The following is a 22,123-nucleotide window of genomic DNA, read 5'->3' on the forward strand; positions in this document are numbered from 1 at the left end:
CCATCCAGTTGCTGAGTACCGCTGACTTGGACGCTTGAGACTCGACCAGCTCACCTCTAATCCCAACCGTCCTGGATGCAGTGGGACAGTTCTGAATTTCGGTCTGTACCTTGCAGTCTTGTGCATCTGCTGCATGTCCCTCACTGCCACTGCCCCTCTGACATCTCCTGCCAAGGTAGAAAAAATGGCAAATGGGCGTGGCTTGGGGTGGTGGTCAATATTTGCCGCAGTATAAATAGCAGCACAATTTGTCCCCCTTACTGTACTTCCAAAGTTGGAAGGTATGTTATGTATTTAATTTATTGTCATGGGAATGACAGACTTCCCATAACGTCGTAGCATACTAACGAGGTCCCAGTGAATCATAGTGCCACCTAGTGCCTACAAATGAGTAAAGCAGTTGATGTATAAAGACGATAGCTCACAGATACCAGTAGTAGCCTACTGCCACAAGTCAGGCAGCGGTAGGGAAACAAGTAAGTGCATTTATGTAAACTGTAGGATTAAACTATATTCTTATAGAGCATAAAGATGAGTTTTTATTGCCAATATCTGATCTTCACATAAAATTTTGTGACACCATACCATATGCTATCAAACAAATTGATTGGCTAAGTGGAAATTTGCAGCCAATTCTGGTATTTTTGGGATTGGACCAAGAATAAAGCCCACTTTACACACAGCAACATCGCTAGCATGACGGTTGTGCATCACGGGCAAATCGCTGCCCGTGGCACACAACATCGCTTACATCCGTCACACATACTTACCTGCCTAGCAACGTCGCTGTGGCCGGCGAACCACCTCCTTTCTAAGGGGGGGTTCGTTCGGCGTCGCAGCGGCGTCACTAAGCGGCCGCCCAATAGAAGTGGGGAGTCGGAGATGAGCGGGCCGAACATCCCGCCCACCTCCTTCCTTCTTCATTGCCGGTGGAGGCAGGTAAGGAGATGTTCCTCGTTCCTGCGGTGTCACACATAGCGATATGTGCTTCCGCAGGAACGACGAACAACCTGCGTCCTGCAACAGCAACGATAATTGGGAAAGGAACGAAGTGTCAACGATCAACGATCAGGTAAGTAATTTTGATCGTTAATGGTCGTTCCTGCGTTTCACACGCAACGACGTCGCTAACGAGGCCGGATGTCCGTCATGAATTCCGTGACCTGAACGACATCTCGTTAGCGATGTCGTTGCGTGTAAAGCCCGCTTTAGAGATCATCAGCAACCAGGTATGTGCAAAAATGCACCTTCAGGGGATCAAAGAGGGTATCTTATTGTCTTAAGGGGGCTTTACACGCTACGATATTGTTAATGTTTTATCTTCGGGGTGACGTTGTTTGTGACACACATCCGGCGTCATTAACAATACCGCAGCGTGTGACACTTATGTGCGACCTAAAACAATCGCAAACGCGGCCAAAATCGTTTGCCGCTGAGAGGTCGTCCTAAAACAAAAAATCGTTTACCTCTCATTAGTGATGTTGTTCCTCCTGCGGCAGCACACATCACTATGTATGACACCGCAGGAGCGAGGAACATCTCCTTACCTGCCTCCATCGGCAATGCGGAAGGAGGAGGTGGGCGGAATGTTACGTCTCGCTCATATCCGCCCCTCCGCTTCTATTGGATGCCTGCCGTGTGACGTCGCACGACCTGCCCCCTTAGAAAGGAGGTGGATCGCCGGCCAGAGCGACGTCGCAGGGCAGGTAAGCCGCGTGACAGGGGAACGCGATTTTGTGCGCGACGGGCAGCAATATGCCCGTGTCACACAAACGATGGGGGCGGGTACGCACGCTAGCGATATCGGTACCGATATCGCTAGCGTGTAAAGCCCCCTTTAGAGCAGTCTGAGTCATTTAACCAAAAGATTCATCCCTGAAACACCTCTTTAACGTTTTCTGCAATGTGGAAAAATATCTTGTGTATGTTTTAAGTTCAAGTCTTTATAGGAACATGGGCAGGGCCGGTTTTGGACAAATTAGGGCCTTGCGCAAAAGTTTAAAGTGGAGCCCTAAATGCTCACATATTGCACCATTACACTCAATTTAGATTCCATTTACAAGCACTGAGTTCAGACTGGGAAATGAGCGCGATTGACAATATTCAAGGTACTTGTTTCCAGGCCTCTTTACACAGGATGATTAAGAATAATGGGCACAGAACAAACACTAAAGGCCCCGTTACACGCAACGACATCACTAACGAGATGTTGTTGGGGTCACAGAATTCGTGACGCACATCTGGCCTAGTTAGCAACGTCGTTGCGGGTGACACGTACGACTGACCGCTAACAATGCAAAATACTCACCAAATCGTTGATTGTTGACACGTTGTCCATTTCCCAAATATCGTTGCTGGTGCTGGACGCAGGTTGTTCGTCGTTCCTGAGGCAGCACATATCGCTATGTGTGACACCCCAGGAACGACGAACAACAGCGTACCTGCGTCCTCCGTCAACGAGGTGGGCGTGACTTTCATGCGGCTGCTCTCCGCCCCTCTGCTTCTATTGGACGCCTGCCGTATGACGTCGCTGTGACGCCGCACAAACTGCCCCCTTAGAAAAGAGGATATTCGCCGCCCACAGCAACGTCGCTAGGAAGGTAAGTATGTGTGATGGATACTAGCAATGTTGTGCGCCATGGGCAGCGATTTGCGCACAAACGACGGGGGTGGGTGCTTTCACGAGCGACATCGCTAGCGATGTCGCTGCGTGTAAAGCGTCCTTAACCGATCAATCTCTTCCCTATAGTATCATGTTAGCAGCACTTCTGCAGTTTGCATTGCGCAATGTGCTGCTGAGAACCAGGGCCATCTTAGCACATGAGCATAGGGGCCCCTGCACATTTGCCCCTGCACATGTTAAAGCGCAACTAAACCTTCGGACAACTTTACACGAAAAGAACATTCGTGTGTAACTGAGCATGTTTCTTGCTGGTGACCAAGTAATGTGCTGCCTGCTTCACCCTTAAACTAACAAAATATATTCTGAAAAAGAAGAGATATTTATCTTAGCTAACATCGGGCAGATAAGATGCCAGCTTCAACCGTCCTCTGTCCTACAAGCTGTACAGCATGCGTCTAATGTTTTAACACCAGTTTTGTTGACGTGCCGTTAAAATAAATATATGTTTAACATTATCGTCCATTTACTTTTTATTCCTGGGAGTGGTTGTCGTAGGGGCCAAAGAACAAAGAATTGCCCAGGGGCCCATAATGTTGTTAAGACGGCCTTCTGAGAACAATGATTTTTCTTCCGCCATTAACAATCCAATCACCTGATGAATGAGCTGCATTTTGCTCATTCGTTGGGCGATTGCCAGCCTGTTTACACCAATGAACTCTCATCTGATGGGATTTATAAATGTGGATGCGACACACACACAGTATGTTATACACATACATAGCACACACGCTTGTATACACCGAGCACCCACATGTATACAATGAGCACAAGCACACATACACAGATGTATACACACACATAGCACACAGAAATGTATGCAGAGCATATACATACACATATGTCTTCACACTCTATAACTAAGAGTCCATACATTGTAGGCTCCACTATGCACACACACAACTAACCTGAGTGACGTCACTGCTAATTGCTGAGGCTCAGTCTCTGCCTGAAGCTCACAGCGGGCAGTCATGTTCTATGGCTACGCGCTGTGCCTTCAGTTGTAGCAGGGTTGGAACTGTTGTGGGACCTCGTAGTGTGGATTATGTCGGACGAGGGTGTTTTGGGGGTTAATAAATTGGTGAAAGAAGGTGGGGGTTTTTTTTACATTTTTTTTCTGACTGGTTTATTTGATTTACCTTTTGTTTATTTCTTTTTATTTATAGGATTAGTGGTAGGGGGTTTCATAGACCCCTACCCATCACTACTCCAAGGCTTATTGGCAACTCACAACTGTCATTAACCCCTTATTACCCCGATTGCCACCGCACCAGGGTAATCAAGATGAGCCGGGTAAAGTTCCAGGACTGCCACATCTAATGGATGTGGCAATCCTGGGCAGCAGTAGGCTGCTATTTTTAGGCTGGCTGGGACCAATAAGCATGGGTATCTTCAGCCTGAGAATACCAGCCCCCAGCTATCAGGCTTTATTTTGGCTCGGTATCAAAATTGGAGGGAACCGTACCCCTTTAAATTATTTATTTATTTTTAACAAGCCGCATGTGGTTCCTCTTATTTTGATACATAGCGATGATAAACGCACAGCTGGAACTGCAGCCTGTAGCCGTGGCTTTATCTGTGTTGGTATCAATACAGGGGGATCCTACACATTTTTTTAATTTATTTATTTATCACTAGTATAAGAACACAGACAGCATCACAGATGCTGTCTCAGAGGGTGGGGGCGTGGTCCAACGTCAGCCAATCAGAGACGCTGGTAGAAGGGGAAAGCAGTGAATATGTATGAGGGATAATTATCGGCCCCAGAAGTAGCGCTGGGAGACTAGGTAGGTATGTACTGCTTTAACCCTTTTTTATTTTCTTTCTTTTATAGCCCCCCTACACCATTTTACAACACATCACTTTTTCCTCCCTTTGAATTTAATGGGTTGTTCCGGATCTACAATCGGATCAGCTAGGATCAACAATCCGATCGACGATCTCAGGCGTTTCCGGCGATCCTGAACTGATCCGATCCTTGGCAGGATCGCTCATCTCTACACAGGACTCCTTATATTAATTAAATTTTTGCTAAAAATGTTAATAACATAGGTTTTACAAACTGGAGAATCAGTAATAACATTTTCATAGGATCATCTACTTAAATGTAATTTTTAGCAAAGAGCTCCTAAATACTTGATACCAATGTCTATTTTTACACAAAAACTTACATTCGAAATATTAAGCACCACCCTGGTGCTCCTAAATCCCAATGACAACACTGCCTGTCTTGTGTTGTTATGGGGCACTAGAGTGGTCACTAATGGAAATGTTGAATTTAAAGCGCACCAATCTCCAGGATTATCCTATATAAGCTAAAGCCAGAGCTATACTTGCGCTATCATGCTGATTCTATATGTACCGCCCCTGCAGCAGTCGGACTGCTCAGATCCGGGGTTGCCGTGGCTCGAGGGTCTCTGGATCCGGGGCTGGGGGTCACCCAAAAATGAAAGGGGGCTTTTTACAGGGGATTAATGTTCATGATGCCACCCGTGGTTCGCGGTAAGGGGAGTACCACCGCTGCCGATGGGAGTACCTGGCGGAGATGGAGTTGGGGCAGCCAGATGACGTTCCCTCCACGGGTAGGGGAGGCCCCAGGACTCTGGATGGTGGAGTGTCAGGGAGCGTAGTGCAGGTTGGACGCAGGGAAAGGCAGCATACTCACTCAGGCCGTGTTGGTGTTGATGCGACCATAAAGCAGACTCTGACACAGTAGTAAACCAAGTCTCTGGGTGCAGCTGCCACTTCAGGGGAGCTAGTCCTCTCACGTTGGTATTGATGATGGTCTGTAACCTGCCTCCATGCACTAGAATTTAGATGTTCTGAGTGACCCCTCAGCCTGAAGCTTTCGGAGCCCCGCTCCCTACGGTTAGTTAGAGGAGCTGTGCTCTCGATGGCTGACACTTTGGATCTCAGTGGGCTGCATAAGCTAGATAGTGTTGTTGTGTCGATGCCTTCGATCTCTGACCTCTTGGGGAAAGTTCATAAAGAGACTATCCTCCACAGGTAATTATCAGGTTGCGTGAAGCTACTCCCTGTTCCACGGTCCAGTACCCCACCGTGCTTGGTACCGGTTCGGTTATTAGATTTTCGGTGCCGACCGTTCTCCCAAACTAAAGGGTGCTTTACATGCTGCGACATCGCTAGCGATTGCTAGCGATGTCGTGCGCGATAGCACCCGCCCCCGTCGTATGTGCGATATGTGGTGATCGCTGCCGTAGCTAACATTATCGCTACGGCAGCGTCACACGGACATACCTGGTCTGCGATGTCGCTGTGACCGCCGAACAATCCCTCCTTCAAGGGGGAGGTGCATTCGGCATCATGGCGATGTCACAGCAGCGTCACTAAGCGGCCGCCCAATAGCAGAGGAGGGGCGGAGATGAGCGCCGGAAGATGCTGCCCACCTCCTTCCTTCCTCATTGCCGGTGGATGCAGGTAAGGAGATGGTCGTCGTTCCTGTGGTGTCACACACAGCGATGTGTAATGCCGCAGGAACGAGGAACAACCAGCGGCATTCAACAGCAACGACATTTGGAAAAGGAGCGACGTGGCAACGATCAATGATTTTTGCCGTTTTTACGATCGTTGCTCGTCGCTCCTAGATGTCACACGCTGCGATGTCGCTAACGGCGCCGGATGTGCATCACAACTACCGTGACCCCGACGATATATTGTTAGCGATGTCGCAGCATGTCAATGGCCCTTACATCTGGCACCCCTTTCTAATACCCTGCAACCGGGTCTCCGACTCCTCCGGTCCCAGACCACCGTCTGCGACCTAGCCACCATCTCCCAGGGAGCTCCAACTCCCTCCAGCTCTTCACTCTATGAGGGTTACCACTCTCTGACCTCCCACCAGTCTGTCTGACCCCTAGGCGAGTAGCCCTGTTTCAGATAGACCACCCACTGGTGTGCCTGACAGGGTGTGGTGTGAGGTGTGGCTAGGATTTGAATGCTGAAGGAGCAATACCAAAGGTTAGGATCCCAGAACCATGGGTAGTTGAGCTCTGCACCAAAAGAAAAAGGAGTGCAGTACCCTGTGACACCCTGACTAGTTCAGGGGCGTCACATATACACACCTTTATGGCACGCTCATGTAGCGCCCTGGAAAACCAGGTAGATACACCAATAGGCCCCCGCACAACACCATTCCCACAAAGGGTTACAGCAGCCGACCTGAAACCCTAGTCACCCCCCTCAGGGAAGGACAGACACACCGGTGGGTGAGACCAGGCGGTTGGGAACGCCCACCTAGCGGTCTGGAGAGCCCGGGGTGGGAAAACATTAAGATGAAGTGAAGGTTAAGTTTGGAGTGGAGGTCCTAAGCTGACAGGTGGAGGGTTGGAGGCTAGATGGCAGACGATAGCTAGAGTCTGCAGGAGACTGGAAGATGGCTAGGTGGATCCGAGGTGGACCGGGACAGGGTTGAAGCCCGCCGGTACCGACACCGGAGAACCGACCCGGAAACCGTGTGCACAGAGGGTGTAGTTGGACCCTGAAGCCAGGACCGGCACCGACGGCCCAGCTAATTAACCAATTGAGGGCAGGATTTTAGATCCTGTCCCAACCTAAGTCCCGAAAAGTAGAAAACCACCCACAGAGAGGGATAGGGCCACTGCCAGGGCCTGTAGATCCTATGGGTCAGCGTCAGACGGGTGTGGCGCCCCTGACCTGGTCAGGCACCACTGAGTGCTGCACCCATGCTGGGAACAGTACAATACAGGTAATCCAGAAGGCTGACAGGGGTGTGGAACACAGGCGCATAGTGATCAGGTCTCACACATGTACCCATGAGAGGACCCCTGGGGATCCCAGGAGGGGGCAAGCCTTCACCTTCACTGGAATAGTGGAGGGGGTAGAGCCTCCATCTCCTCTCAAGGGGTGTGGTGGAGAGTCTGGTTGCTAGGTGGCGTAGGCAAGAACAGGAGAGGAGGAGCAGTGAGTCAGTTAGAGCAGAACTCCATAGGGCTCAGTGAGGAGCAGACCTGTGGGGCTGTTGCTGTCTAACAGCGCCCGCGCAGTGACTACAGACGGGGGAGAACGGTCAACTAGGAGTGCTGCCTGAAAGCCAGCTTCAGCTAGAGAGTGCACGGAGTGGGAAGTAAGGAGACTTCTAGAGAGCACCAGGCCCAACCGGGCGGCAGATCCCGAAGCGAGGATAGATTCACCTTTCCCTGCTAAACCTGCCGGTGTGGGGCTCTTAAAGCCCACACCACAACACTACAAAAGCCGCAGCCACGTAACCGCAGTGAGGGCCCATAGGTCATAGGAGGCAAGAGGCTGGAGTGGCCTGGTCCGGGGAACAAGCACACGGCAAACAACAAGGGGAGAGAGGCTGCAGCATCTTCCCTGGGTGACCCCCATAGGGACTCAAAGTCGGGGTCACCCCAAACCACCAAGGGCTAAGGAAGGCGAGTCAGTAGTCACCCTCATAAAGTCAGCCTGAAGGATACCTGGTTCCCATCTGGTTCATCCCAGCTACGCTCGGGCTACTCACCCTGCCATCAAATGTGAGTAAAGCCCTTGAAAGACATTCCTGCCTGTGTGGTCATTCTGCGACTTGTGGTACTACAAACCTACACAGGGCCCTGGGGCTTGCCTCACTCTCAGGAGGCTACTACATCCGACTGCACCCACCATCAGCCCCAGGCGTCCCCTAACCTGCAGTGGCGGTCCCCACTGACCGCAATACTGAGAGTGGCGTCACGATCAAACAAGAAGATTTCCTACCAGTGACGGAGATCCAGCAACGTGGAGTCCCTGAAGGTAACGCACCGACACCGACACGACACCTCTGGGGCTTCACATCTGGCGCTGTGAACAGGATAAGGACTAGACCTGTTCAGACAGGTGACCATGTGCCTGGGCGGTCCGCTTGAAAAATTGGAAGCGCCGCCATATTGCCACCATGAAAAGCGCGCTGAAAAACAACAGCAGCCCGCGCTGGAAGAAGTTACCGCCCACGAAGAGGTGTGGCTACCCAGAGATCCCCTGCAGAGTTCTGACCTCGCTGATAAAGAAAGCGGAAGCGTCCAGAGACGGCGGAGCAGAAGAGAAGCCAGCAGCTTGCTAGAGAAAATGGAGTCCAGACGCGGATACCCAGAACCAGGCACTGCTGCCTGGTGGTGCCGGGAGCTTGCCATCTTCTGCGACCGGCTGGAGGCCGGGATTGTGCGACAGCTTAGGGAAGAACGCACGGAGCTCCTGGAGATGGCTGCGGCGGTGCGGACCTACGAGGAGGGAGCCGCGCGACGCATGTCAGACCGAGCGGCGACGACGCAGACCCCGATGCTGCCACAGATGGGTGAGTCGAGTGATGCCCCGGCCAGCGCAAGTGCCCCGACCCCTGCTGCCACGCCCGCGGTCCCGGAAGAGGCGCCCGGCGCAGCGCCACCGAACCAGGCCGCAGCCACGCTAGATGCGGCCCGCCAAATCCAGGCCGCCGCAGCCATGCCCCGCCTGGCCCGCAAAGGTCCGACTACCACTGCGATACTGATCCGTGCCGCAGGTGTGACACTGACCCAGGCTGCCACCCTGCTGAGCCCAGTCCGCCAAGACCCCACCGCAGCAGCGACGCTCGTCCGCGCCGCAAGTGAGATGCTGAACCAGGCCGCAGCCCCGCCGGGTGCGGCCCGCCAAGCTCCGATCGCTGCAGCGACGTCCAGCCCAGCCTGCACAGAGCCCCCTGCAACAGCGACACTGATCCAGGCCGCCGCCAGCCAGGGCGCGGCCCGCCAAGACCAGGCCGCCGCCATGCCAGGCGCGGCCCGCCAAGACCAGGCCGCCGCCATGCCAGGCGCGGCCCGCCAAGACCAGGCCGCCGCCATGCCAGGCGCGGCCCGCCAAGACCAGGCCGCCGCCATGCCAGGCGCGGCCCGCCAAGACCAGGCCGCCGCCATACAGGGCGCGGCCCGCCAAGAGATTGCATCACTATTTTCCCCGGCCTGCAAGGCCAGAGCAGACACCGCTCCCCAGTCCAGAGAGGTCCCTGCTAGGAAGACCCTGATAGGAGAGGACCCTGAATACTGGAAGCTGAAGGCTGACCTAGAGGCCCAGTTCCCACAAGAGATGGTGGATCGGTATCTGCTCCCTCCGCATACCCCCAAGGAGATTCAGGCAACCCCTGCAGCCGCGCCAGAGAGTCCACCGCCCGGGCCAGCAGAAGAAAGTCCATCCCCAGTCCTGCCACCAGAGGAGTGCCAGGAAGAACTAAGGGGGAGAGGAGGCCAGGAAGCAGAAGGGCTAACTCCGACGCCAGCCGCAGCAGACCCCTACCCAGAGCCGGAGATGCTGCCCTATTCCCGCTGGGAGGAGGAAGACTTGACACCGTCAGCAGACGAAGATCAGCCCAAAGACCTCACCTGGGAGCCTGCAGGCATGAACCCAGCCCGCAAGACACGGCGCAGCAGATCAAAGCGTCCTCCGACACCACAGTCCCCAGAACAGAAAGAGGTTACAGCCAGAGATCTGGAGGAGAAAAGGTGCCTAAGAAGGTCCAAAGCCCAGGCTAGAGGACCCCTTTACAGAGGAATAGTAGAGGACTTCAACCTGAAAAGTGGATACGGCTTCATTGTAGTGAAAGGAATAAAAGAGGGCATATTTGTTAACAGGAGAGATGTTCAAGCCCACCTGCCCAGAGGACATTCCGGCAGAAATTTGAAAATTGGAGAAGCAGTACAGTTCACTCTGCATGAAGGTGAAAGGGGATTGTATGCGCTCGATGTAGCACCATGTCCAAGACAAGAAAGACAAGAAAGACAAGAAAGACAAGAAAGACAAGAAAGACAAGAAAGACAAGACAGAGATAAAGAAACAGATACAGAAAAAGAAACAGACGAAGACCAAGAAAGGAAAGACACAGAACCTATAGATGAGGCAACCACAGATGAAGAAAGAGACAAAGAGCAGGAAAGTCACAGGTGCCAGTGCCCAACGTGCCCTCGCCCTAGTGAAAAAGAGGAGTAAAGTAAAGGAAAGTACAGAAAAGAAGTACAGAAGTTAAAGTTTTGAAAGTTTTGTTTGCAACGTTATTGTTTAAGCATGTGCCCACAAAAACTATTGTGAGAAATAAACTTAAGGCTATGAACTTGCTATAGCCACAAACTCTCGCAGTGTAAATAGTTACACCAGTGGCACCACCACCAGGGCCAGCCTGTTTAGGGGCTTGGCTCGTCTGCAACCAGGGGGGCCCGTCCGTAGAAAAGGGCCTTGGCTCACCTGCGATCAGAGAGCACGCCTGTTTATGGGGCCTTGGCTCACCACCACAAAGAGGGTACCTGGTCAGCACCAACTGTGGAGGCCGCCTCTGCATCCTGCCAGAAGAGGCTGACGGCGCGGATCCACCAGGCCAGGTATACCCTGAAACCACCAGACCATGAAAGCCGCCTCTACATCCTGCCAGAAGTGGCTGAAGTCGCGGCCAACGTGAAAGGGTTTTGGGTGGGTTAACGGACTTGTGGGTGGAGGGTGGTGATGTCTGATACCTGGTGGTTTTAAAAATGTTTTACATGTTTCAATGTTTTATGCATTTTAAAATGTTGTCTTGCAGCCCGAGGACGTGCTGGTGATAACTAAGGGGGAATGTGGCGCCCCTGACCTGGTCAGGCACCACTGAGTGCTGCACCCATGCTGGGAACAGTACAATACAGGTAATCCAGAAGGCTGACAGGGGTGTGGAACACAGGCGCATAGTGATCAGGTCTCACACATGTACCCATGAGAGGACCCCTGGGGATCCCAGGAGGGGGCAAGCCTTCACCTTCACTGGAATAGTGGAGGGGGTAGAGCCTCCATCTCCTCTCAAGGGGTGTGGTGGAGAGTCTGGTTGCTAGGTGGCGTAGGCAAGAACAGGAGAGGAGGAGCAGTGAGTCAGTTAGAGCAGAACTCCATAGGGCTCAGTGAGGAGCAGACCTGTGGGGCTGTTGCTGTCTAACAGCGCCCGCGCAGTGACTACAGACGGGGGAGAACGGTCAACTAGGAGTGCTGCCTGAAAGCCAGCTTCAGCTAGAGAGTGCACGGAGTGGGAAGTAAGGAGACTTCTAGAGAGCACCAGGCCCAACCGGGCGGCAGATCCCGAAGCGAGGATAGATTCACCTTTCCCTGCTAAACCTGCCGGTGTGGGGCTCTTAAAGCCCACACCACAACACTACAAAAGCCGCAGCCACGTAACCGCAGTGAGGGCCCATAGGTCATAGGAGGCAAGAGGCTGGAGTGGCCTGGTCCGGGGAACAAGCACACGGCAAACAACAAGGGGAGAGAGGCTGCAGCATCTTCCCTGGGTGACCCCCATAGGGACTCAAAGTCGGGGTCACCCCAAACCACCAAGGGCTAAGGAAGGCGAGTCAGTAGTCACCCTCATAAAGTCAGCCTGAAGGATACCTGGTTCCCATCTGGTTCATCCCAGCTACGCTCGGGCTACTCACCCTGCCATCAAATGTGAGTAAAGCCCTTGAAAGACATTCCTGCCTGTGTGGTCATTCTGCGACTTGTGGTACTACAAACCTACACAGGGCCCTGGGGCTTGCCTCACTCTCAGGAGGCTACTACATCCGACTGCACCCACCATCAGCCCCAGGCGTCCCCTAACCTGCAGTGGCGGTCCCCACTGACCGCAATACTGAGAGTGGCGTCACGATCAAACAAGAAGATTTCCTACCAGTGACGGAGATCCAGCAACGTGGAGTCCCTGAAGGTAACGCACCGACACCGACACGACACCTCTGGGGCTTCACACGGGCACGTCTCCCAACAAAAGGACCAGGAGCGGACTTCTGTGTTTCAAACTGGGAAGTCCTACCTACAACACACTGAGTGCAGAGGAGAGAGACTTTGACTACCAGCCCGGGTGTGGGATCAGTTACACCCGTCTGCGGCAGCCGGCCACATCACCTTGGTTTACTACAGGACTTGTGTGCTTTATTTGACCGTGAGGAACATCCCCGGCCTGGCCGGGAGCGCCGACCCCTGCAACCACCCTCCTCAACATAGAGACACTGGGTCCCCAGGGCATCTATCCCTACCCACGGAGGGGTTAACATCCAGCTGCCATGCCATCACCCCGGGAGTTCCACAACTGCAGCGGTGGTGCTACATATCACCACACACAGTGCGTGGCGTAACAGACATTTTGCAAACAACCCCCGTATAAATACATCCCTTTTATTCAGAGTGTCCACGCGACCCCCCCGGGTCCGGAGAACCCCTCGAGCCGCACCGTAGATCCGAATCCGAGCAGCCCCTGCTGCTGGCACGGGGGCGGCACACTCACACGAGCGTGAAAAATGGACGAGTGCAATGCGAGAAAATCTCGCATTGCACTCTGACCAATGTTTGTCAATGAGGGAGAGCAGTTGGTCAGCTTTTCTCGCATCCAGATTCTGGATGTGAGAAAACTCGTGACATGCTGCGATTTTCTTTGAGAGCCGTATCACTCACACCCTTTCATGTGAATGGGTGCGAGAGAAACATTGGACTGCACTCGGATTTTATCCCAGTGCAGTGCGATATACACACAGGCTGACAATGGAAGAGATGGGGGGATTAACCCCTCCCTCTCCTCCGCAGTGCCCGCCCTCTCACATTGAGAGGAAATGTATAGTATTTGTAATCCCTTTATACTGATACTGCGTATGTGTCGCGGGCGGAGGGGTCGGGAACGCCGCTCGCCTGGGGGTTCGCTGGTGCTCGGGTCCGGTGCTTCTGCTCCTCAGTGGCTCGAGCACGGGGCCGGACCCGGGGCTCTAGCAGCACCTACTCGTCCACGAGTGAAAAGGGGGAGGTTTGTGGTGGGATGTCGGTCGTGACGCCACCCACGGGTTGTGGTGATGGTGGGCACCACCGCTGCTGGTGACGGGGGATCCCGGGAGCGATGGCGGAGAGCAGCTAAGGTGTTGACCCCTCCGTGGGTAGGGGATGTTGGTCCCGGGGCCCCGGTTGGGGGAGTTAGGGAGGAGGGTATAGGTGCAGGTGCCGATGCGGGGAGGCAGCGTGGGCTCGGGTGCAACGTTGCGATGCAGCGCGGTGCCGGATGGCACTGTTGTACTCACTCAGACACAGAAGGACAGAGTCTCTGGTAAACCAAACGGCTGGATGGACGGGGCTCGCAGCCAGCTGCGCTGTTCTCACTCTCTCTGGATGGGTTGATGGTGGCTGTCATTTCCTGCACCTGTATGTGTGTTTGACTCCTATGGCTTCCCACTGGTAGTCCGCTCCCCGGCATGTACGTGTCGGGAGAACCCGTTTTGCCCGCAGGTGCTGGCCCTTGGATCTCTGGCCCTTGACAGTGGCTCTTATCTGGACGGGTTAGGCTGTTGCCTTCTGACGGGACTTGGTTGGGGATGAACCCCTGAGGTCCAGACCGCAATCAGAGAATTTGACCTTTACGGCGGCTCCCAGCCTAGTCGGGGTCTGAGTACCCTGCCTTGGTGCTTGGCTTCAATCTGCTCCCCGGTTCAGTACCGGCGGGCCACCGCCCGACCCCGGTCCTACAGTTCCGCTGACCTCCACCAACGCCTGCAGACGGCCACCACCGTCTGCCGACCTTGCTGATTGTGCCTGGGCTCCGACCCAGACACACACAGTCTTTGCTCCTCTCACTTCCACCTCTCCACTTCAACTTCAACTCACTACTGGCTTTTTCCCGCCTCCAGGCCTGTGAACTCCTCGGTGGGCGGGATAAACCACCTGGCTCCGCCCCACCTGGTGTGGACATCAAGCCTGGAGGGAGGCAACAAGGGTTTTGTTTGACTGATGTACCTAACCAGGGGAGGGTGTGTGTGTGTGTGTGGTGTTATTCTGTGACCCCTGGGGGTCCAGGGCGTCACACTCCCCCTTGGTAAAACGCAGAGCGTCCGCGGGCTGCCCGTCCATCACCGGTTTTATTTTCTGAAAAATATAAAAGCAAACAAACAGTATGCATATTTTAAATCTTCCCTTACGGGAGGCATGGTACTTTGAACGTTACAAACGGTAATAAAAACACTTTCAATAACAACGGACGGGTCCCAGTTCTTCCTCTTTCCCACCCAAACAACCTAAACCTTGATGCTGCCCCTAAGAAGCGTGCAGCACCCCTTTTCCCCAGTCCGGAAAACAGAACCTGGTTGAGGTTGCCCAAGCAGGAACGGGTACGGTGTCTCGCACCAGGCTGTCATTCAGGGGGCCCCACGTCCAGGGACCCCTGACCCCGGAGGATGGTCACCGGTCCTGGTGGTGACCGGACCCCAGCCTGCTCTGCTGGGGGTCCTCCCTCCAACCTGCCTCTCCGGAGGCGGATAACGGGATTCCAACCCGGAAATATTTACAAACCCACCAGTTTGTGGGTGGCCTGCGAGTTCTCGGCCATGTTCATGAGCAGTTTCTCATGCGGAAGGGGGCTTTTAGGAAAAACATGTGTGACGCCGTGGGCAAGCCAGGGGTCACAGGTAATGAGTCTGACATCACCACACCCTACACCCCGGTTAGGAACACCAAAGCTAAACCAGAAACCCTTGTTGCCTTCCTCCAGGGGCTGATGTCCACACCAGGGGGTGGGCCAGGCGGTTGGCCCCGCCCACCGAGGAGTTCACAGTCCTGGAGGCGGGAAAACCAGGCAGATTAGGTTGGGAGTTCAAAGTGGAAGGAGGGAAAGTAGTGAAAGTGGAAAGAGAAGGAAAAGTGACAGCTAAAAGCCTGAAGTTGGTCCGGGTGTGTGCCCCGGACCGAGACAGCAAGGTTAGCAGACGGCGGTGACCGTCTGCAGTGGAGGCTGATCGGAGTTGCCGTAAGGACCGCGGACGGGTGGTGGCCCGGCGGTACCGGACCGGTACACAAGGAGAAGCCAGCACCAGTGGCAGGGGCCTTTCGGATCCCGGCAAGGCTAGGAGTCGCCGTGAATTTGCCAAATCCGTCAGTGAAGGGGACCTTCAGGGTCCCCAAACAACTAAGTCCCGATTGAAGGCAACAGTCCAACCGTATGAGAGAGACACCGCCACCGCCAAGGCACCAGTTTCTCAGGGCCAGCTCCTGCGGGCAAAGAGGGGCTCCTCCGGCCTATATCCAAGTCGGGGAGCGGGTTACCGGTGGGAATCCATCGCTACCAACAGTGAACGTAGGTGCAGGGAAAGAAACAGTCACCGTCAACTACCGGGGAAAAGCAACAGCAGCCGTCCGTGGGAACCGTCTTTCCAGCCGTGTGTTTTACCGAGAACTGTGTGATCATCTCAGGCTGAGTGAGTACCACCGTGCCATGAGGCACAGCGCTGCCCCCGCGACCCTGCACCTCACCAAGCCCTGCACCGGCCCCACCATCCCTCATCCTCTACCTCATCACTGGGCCCCGGGACAACCACCCCCTACCCACGGAGGGAAGAACTAACAACTTTGCTGCTCCCTGTCACCGCTCCCGGGATCCCCATACAGAGCAGCGGTGGTGCTATCAACAATCACCACAACCGTGGGTGGCGTCACGGACAATAAATCCCCAAAACCAAACCCCTTTCACTCACGGGCGAGGAGCGCCGCTCGAGTCCCCGGGATCCGGCCCATCGCTCGAGCCACCGAGCAGCAGCAAGCCGCAGCAGCAGCGGCAGCCGGACCCGAGCAGTGGGAGAGCGCGGCGTCCCCTCCTCCGCCCGCGACACATGTAACTTCAGGTCCCAACGGGGACAACAGCTCTGCTGCAACGGGGTTCCGATGCCAATCACTTGAGGTCGCCTTCCTCATACTCCTCCAGCTCCACATCCGGACGGTACGGTGGGGGACGGGACTGGGGCCGCCTAAGGACACTGCGGCTTTCTCTTTCCTTCACATCAAGGGCGAACCAGCCCCTCTCCCCGCAGTGTCGGGTGTACGTCACCAGGTCACCCGGTTGCAGGTCACGGCAAGGGTGGCCTGTTTGGAGATGGGAATTTACGTCTCTGCGGGCCACAAAGATTTTGGCCTCCAGGCCCGGCTCATAAATGAATCCATAACCTCGTTGGGGATCGAACTGCCTGACCTGACCCTCATAGATCGGGCCCCGCACCCGGTAGGTGGCGTTCGGGAGATTGACTTTTTCCCGGATTATGCGGGCCAGCACTTCGGATCTCTGCTGCTCCCTGGCGGCAATCTCGCGGCCCAGCCCTATCCAAAAATGGAGCACCTGCGTACCCCTGCTGCGCACGGGTTGGGCCCCGCCGGATCTCCCCCGTACCGGCTACGACCGATACCCTCGATGGGAAGTCCTGCGGTGATGTGGCCTGGGATGCTGCCTTACAGCGGCGACCCAGCGCTGCCTCAGCCGAGGCGTGGGTTTCAGGGATGGCAGGCCTCACCTGCTGGGCCCTTCTGCTGGCGGCCTCCACTACTTCCATGGCCGGGCGGACTGCCGGAGCCGGGACTTGCTTGAGCGCGGTCACTTCCGGGACCGGCGGCTTCACCTCACGGACAGACACCTCCCGAGGAACCCTCCACGGTAACGGGATTAATGCGGGTTGCTCATATGGTCGTCCGCGGGCAGCGCTTACAGGCTTTTCCTCTGGGGCGGGCGAGTTGGACTCTACTGCCGGTGTTGAGGGCAGCAGAATGATTGGTGGGGCAGCGACAACCGATACGGGTGGCTGTGGAGGCAGCAGGGTGACCGGGCACAGACCGGGCCCCTCAGCGGCAGCGACCGGTCCCTCCGGGACACAGGGGCGTGGGGCGCTTACCCGCTCCTCCAGCACTGCCTCCGCCTCGCGTTTCTGCACGGCCGCATCCACCTCCTCCATTTCGGCCGCCCATCGCTCCATTAGGAACCTGACTTGAGCCTGCAGGCGGCAACACATCTGCGCTGTCCAGGCCTCCACCCACGCCGCTGTTCCTGGCGCAGGCTCCGGGATCTCAGGATTGCCGGACGGGATGGACATCTTGCGCGGATGCTTCCAGGAACTGGATGAATGGCAGAGTCCTGGCGTCCCTGCCCTTTATCCCTGCGGTTACATGAGGCAGGCCTTCACTCACCGCCCCTTGGTTCTCTCCGGCACCTCCTACCTCTGGGGGCGTGGCTTCACTTTTCACGCCTTCCCTGCTCGGGGAAGACGACTAGAGCGGGAACTTTTCGCACCCAAGATGGCGGAATTTAAAATTTTTCGTCCGGACACCGCCGGCGGGGACTGCAAGGCGCACGGGCGGAGGGGTCGGGAACGCCGCTCACCTGGGGGTTCGCTGGCGCTCGAATCCGGTGCTTCTGCTCCTCGGTGGCTCGAGCACGGGGCCAGACCCGGGGCTCGAGCAGCACCTCCTCGCCCACGAGTGAAAAGGGGGAGGTTTGTGGTGGGATGTCGGTCGTGACGCCACCCACGGGTTGTGGTGATGGTTGGCACCAGCGCTGCTGGTGACGGGGGATCCCGGGAGCGATGGCGGAGAGCAGCTAAGGTGTTGACCCCTCCGTGGGTAGGGGCTGTTGGTCCCGGGGCCCCGGTTGGGGGAGTTAGGGAGGAGGGTATAGGTGCAAGTGCCGATGCGGGGAGGCAGCGTGGGCGCGGGTGCAACGTTGCGATGCAGCGCGGTGCCATATGGCACTGTTGTACAGACTCAGACACAGAAGGACAGAGTCTCTGGTAAACCAAACGGCTGCATGGATGGGGCCCGCAGCCGGCTGCGCTGTTCTCACTCTCCCCGGATGGTTTGATGGTGGCTGTCGTTTTCTGCACCTGTATGTGTGTTTGACTCCTATGGCTTCCCACGGGTAGTCTGCTCCCCGGCGTGTACGTGTCGGGAGAGCCCGTTTTACCCGCAGGCGCTGGCCCTTGGTGGTGGCTCTTATCCTGACGGGTTGGGCTGTTGCCTTCTGACGGGAGTTGGCTGGGAATGAACCCCTGAGGTCCAGACCGCAATCAGAGAATTTGACCTTTACGGCGGCTCCTAGCCTAGTCGGGGTCTGAGTACCCTGCCTTGGTGCTTGGCTTCAATCTGCTCCCCGGTTCGGTACCGGCAGGCCACTGCCCGACACCCGGCCCTACCCCGGTCCTATGTTTCTGCTGACCTCCACCAACGCCTGCAGACGGCCACCACCGTCTGCTGACCTTGCTGATTGTGCCTGGGCTCCTCTCACTTCCACCTCTCCACTTCAACTTCAACTCACTTCTGGCTTTTTCCCGCCTCCAGGCCTGTGAACTCCTCGGTGGGCGGGGTCAACCACCTGGCCCCGCTCCAGCTGGTGGGGACATCAAGCCTGGAGGGAGGCAACCAGGGTTTTGTTTGACTGATGTACCTAACCAGGGGAGGGTGTGTTTGTGTTGTGTTATTCTGTGACCCCTGGGGGTCCAGGGCATCACATATGTAATGGCGCCAACCTTACCTATTGAATAGTTATTTTGCATTGGGAGGAGACGTGTTGCTCTAAATTGCACTTGCTGTACTGAATCGATGTGCATCTTGATATCAATTTAAATGCAAACTATTAATTTGTGCAATCTTAGGAGATGTAATAATGAACGATATTTGTTGACATAGCCACTAGATGGGAATACTGTTTTAATTAACTTTTGTATACATTTTCTAATGATCTTTAATCTTTAACAGATACCTTGAGACCTGTTTTGTCTATTGCTGATCTTCTGTATCCATGGGTCGACCCCACTTTTTCATCTGAGGTCATTTACTGGTTTCACATAAGATGTTTTTAACTTTCCTAATAAAATGTTGAATCTTATTTTGTGCTAAAAAGACTCCATTTTTTTCTGTTTAAAAATAGCTGATAATGAAGCAACATTATTTTCCTGTTTTTCTAGGTATATTAGCCTTGAGTTATTACTTTTCTAATATGTCATGTTTTTTTAGGTGCTAAAGCGATGGTTTGGATTTTGGACTATTGTTATGTTTTCTGGGCTCCTCAATGAGCTGCATATCGCCCGGAAAGAAGAGTACTGGGTATCTATGGAATCAATATTTTTTGGAGAGGTGTCAGAAGATTAACTTGGTCACAGGTCCTGCCTGTAGTTGTTGCAATCTCACGATCAGTTGCTGTTGGAAATGACCTTTGTTCTTTTCGCCTTAGGGTACTTTCACACCTCCGGTTTTTCTTCTGCGGCACAATCCGGCACTTTGCAGGAAAATCGCAACCGGTTTTTTTTGCTGCCGGTTGCGATTTTCCTGCATAGACTTTAATTAGTGCCGCATTGTGCCGCATGGCCTTGCGTTCCATCCGGTTTTTGCCGCATGCGGCAGATTTAGCCGATGCGGCGGCCGGATGGAACGTTGCCTGGCACGTTTTTTCGTGCGGCAAAAAAAAACCGCATCGCGCCGCATTCGGACGATGCGGCGCATCTCTCAATGCATGCCTACGGCGGCCGGATGCGGCGCGATGCGGCAAATACCGCATCCGGCCGCCGCATGCGGTTTTTGCCACTGCGCATGCTCAGTAGCATGCCGCAAGCGGCAAAAACCGGGCGGGCCGCATGGGAAAAACGTATGCAAAGGATGCGGTGTTTTCACCGCATCCGTTGCATAGCTTGCACAGCCGGATTGAGCCGCAGGGCTCAAGCCGGATGTGTGAAAGTAGCCTTACTGAATTGCTGACCAAGATGCGTTCTGATATTGATAAATTTCATGGCTTCTTTTAGGAGCTCGTCTTGGTCTGGTCAGAGGTAGAGATGGGCGGACCCAGACTGTAAAAGTCCGGACCCGCGCATGTTCAAAGGTACCCGAGTGCTGGGTCTGGAATTTTCAGGGAATTCAGGTATTGATCCAGATCTGGCACTTGTGTAATAAAAGAAATAGGAAAAATAAAGAAAAATATAAAGAAAAAAAATAAAGCAAGTGCACTATACTTTTCGAGGCTTCGGGGCAGCCCCTGGTAGGTGGGGAAAGCAGTGCATATGCAATGAAGATAATGAGCGGCCCTGGAAGGGAATGAGACGCCTGAAAGCAATTACAGCCGCGCCGGAGACTCGATAAGTATATTCCTTTCCCCCTTTCCCTTCTACCAGGACTTTCCCTTCTACCAAGTGTTGGGACTTCTGATCATGCTCACTGCCTGACGTCTGATACGGTTACAATGGACACAGGTACGCGTGCCACCGCTGATGACGCTGGACGTTGAATAGCATGTTAGCTCACCCCTGTGTACGTACTACCATGCTAAGAGGGCGGACTAGTCGCGGGATATAATGCCCTTGCGACTAGTCCCTGCAGGAGCATATTATAAAGGATCTTTGAAATACTTTTTCTAAAGATCTCTTTATCTATGCTACTAAAAACAGGGACAGTTAGATGGGGATTAGCAATATGCATCTAGAACTGATGAAAAGTAAAATTATTTTTTTGTCATTTTTTTCTCATCTTTTTATAGTAGCTTTGTAGTAGCAACAAAAGAATCTGACTTCTTTCTTAAGCTACATGGAGATGTAGTGTATATCTATCTATGTCTCTATGTAGCTGAATAATTTGCTTTTGGCTACTCTGCTTCCAATACAAGTCAAGATTACCAAATCCACTTATGCCTCTCAATACAGGCAGTGGCTCAATGGCTGTTTATGGACAAAGAGCTCACAAGCTGATGAGTAGAGATGAGCGAACCGGTCCCGGTTCGGCTCGAGGCGGTTCGCCGAACGGGGGGTCTGGCTCGAGTTCGGCTCGTCGAACGTTCGACGAACCGAACTCGAGCCCATAGGAAACAATGGCAGGCAATCACAAACACAGTAAAACACCTAGAAAACACCCTGAAAGGTGTCCAAAAGGTGACAAACAACTCACAACATAACACAAACACATGGGAAAGTGACAAGGACATATACTCATGTGAAAACAAAACAGCTGGACAAGGAAAAAGAGGGAGACACACAGATATATGAGTATATGCAAAGAAACATCGATTCCATTATTGTGCAACTTGAGCCCTGCTCATTTTAGGCTTCCAATCTGGATAAATTGCCTGAGCTCGCCACGTACGCCTTGAGGATCTTGTCGTGTCCTGCAGCCAGCGTTCTCTCGGAACCTGTCTTCAGTGCTGCTGGGGGTCTGCTGGCAGATAAGCACACGTGTCTGTCCACTGACAATGTGGACCTGGCTCTCAGAGGACTTTTCTTCCCCTGGGTCAGCCAGGGGAGGCGAAAGGCACGCGTATTTTTGAGAGTGCTTCATGCAAAGCATCTTTTTCTTTTTCAAAAGGGGGCTCAACCGATGCCAGTCAAGTGGGGTGTGTGTGGCCCAGTTAGTGGCAACGAGGGAGACTGTGGTTGGAGTCCCCTCGCTGTGTCTCTAAAAGAACCAAGATGAACAAGTCATGGCTCTCAGAGGACTTTTCTTCCCCTGGGTCAGCCAGGGGACGGGAAAGGCACGCGTATTTTTGAGAGTGCTTCATGCAAAGCATCTTTTTCTTTGTCAAAAGGGGGGCTCAACCGATGCCAGTCAAGTGGGGTGTGTGTGGCCCAGTTAGTGGCAACGAGGGAGACTGTGGTTGGAGTCCCCTCGCTGTGTCTCTAAAAGAACCAAGATGAACAA

Source organism: Anomaloglossus baeobatrachus, chromosome 2, assembly GCF_048569485.1.
Source record: "Anomaloglossus baeobatrachus isolate aAnoBae1 chromosome 2, aAnoBae1.hap1, whole genome shotgun sequence".
Classification (NCBI taxonomy): Eukaryota; Metazoa; Chordata; class Amphibia; order Anura; family Aromobatidae; genus Anomaloglossus; species Anomaloglossus baeobatrachus.